Below are 1812 nucleotides of genomic sequence, written 5' to 3' on the forward strand. Positions count from 1 at the left end.
GTTAGCAGCCCGATTTGTAACTACTACGCTACCAGTGCTTGATAAAGTGGAGGGTTAGTGAAGAAGAGGAAACCCCCAGTGAGAAAGATCCACAAGCGTAGCAATTGTAACAATTGCAAAGGACCTGGCAGGGTTTCATTATGTTGTCAACAAGGATGCCTAACAATCAGAACTGACTCAACAGCACATGAAAACAACAACAAAAGACATTCTTTGAAATTGGCATCATTTTATTATCAGTTCTCAATTAAATTATCATAACCAAAGTGCCTCCCTGTATTCTATCTCTAGCTTTTCCACCCTTAGTCTCTTCCCATCAATCTATTTTTATTCTCTCCAATGTATCCTCTCTATCTAGATTTGTTTTAAATAGTTCTTCCCTTGGTTTGCTTTATGTTTCTTTTACTTTCCACATACTAGTTTGTAAACACAGGTAATTTGTTTATAATTTTCTTTTTCTATTATACTATCAATCTTTAGACATGTGCATAATCAAAATATTTTCATGTTATTTCTTAAATAAATGCATTCAAGCAACTTCCTCAAATATATGTGCACATACACCCATTTCAGATTATTTTATGTACATATCACTTCTAATTTATGCTTTCCTTAATATTTTATTCACTATGATAAGCACTCAAATCTGTTTCTACTTCTCAATAATCCTGGAAATCTCTTCAATTCCATACACATCCCATTACTCTGAATCATTTATTTTCCATCAGAGTTTTGTCATAACCTACTAAATATGTGTCATTCATCCTTTTTTAAATCCCCTCCCATACCATCTTAGATGCTATGTCATTCCAAAACACAGTTCATAAATAGTATTTGATTGTATTTTTTTTTTTTTTAAGTTTTTGTTGTGTAATGAGTGGTGCTTTACATGGGTGAATATCAGAATTACATCATCAATTCTTTGCAATGATTGCAGTCTCCTCTGCATCATCATTCAACAATAATTGATTCCATCTCCTATTTGTTTGTTTTGTTTGTTTTGAAGGGGGGTATACACAGAAACACTCAGGAATATATAATTAATAAACAGCCAAAAGGCACATACTGCAATCCGTCCTCCTGGACACCAGCACCCTGTCCCTGTCTTTCCATAAGATTGGAGTTCTTAGCTGCTCCCTCTCTCCATGTCCTCATCTCTGCCTCCATGTCTGGTAACCCTGTTTCTCTGAACAGAGTCTCGTATTTTGCTTGTACTCTTCTTTCTTGATGGTCCTTGGGTCCTCTGTTTCTGTACTATAAGATTAACTACTTCCTGGTGTTTGTTATAACACTTCTACCTTTAGAGTTGTGACAATCGCAGTTAGTCATGATAACAATTTCACACTATTGAATCATAAGAATCTTATACCCATCTCTTTTCATCAGACACATCTAGACAAGATGAATCTATTCAGGGGGACTATACCTTCCCCCGTACACTCTTAGACTAAGCGTCCTCTTGAAAACTTGTAAGTAATCATTATGTGCCTTTATCATCCCCTCATTTAATGTACCCAATGCCCAAATTGCCCGTCTCTATCTACCCTGTATTTCAATTTGTATTCCATCAACTCCTGGTGCCTTGTTCTTTGCAAATTCCTTCAATGCACCTTGGACTTCCTCTTTCAGTATCATTAGCTCTAGATCATAAGGTACCTCTTGAAATGGATGAACATTAACCATTTACTTTTGGTACAGTGACTCTGTGTATTCCTTCCTTTCAAGAAAGTGAGGCAGCACAGAAGGCACTCACTCATCTCTGCCAAGAAATTTGGAAGACAACTATCTGGCTGACTGATTGGAAGAGATCCA

The sequence above is a fragment of the Chrysochloris asiatica genome, unplaced genomic scaffold (assembly GCF_000296735.1).
Source record: "Chrysochloris asiatica unplaced genomic scaffold, ChrAsi1.0 scaffold00049, whole genome shotgun sequence".
In the NCBI taxonomy this organism is placed as follows: Eukaryota; Metazoa; Chordata; class Mammalia; order Afrosoricida; family Chrysochloridae; genus Chrysochloris; species Chrysochloris asiatica.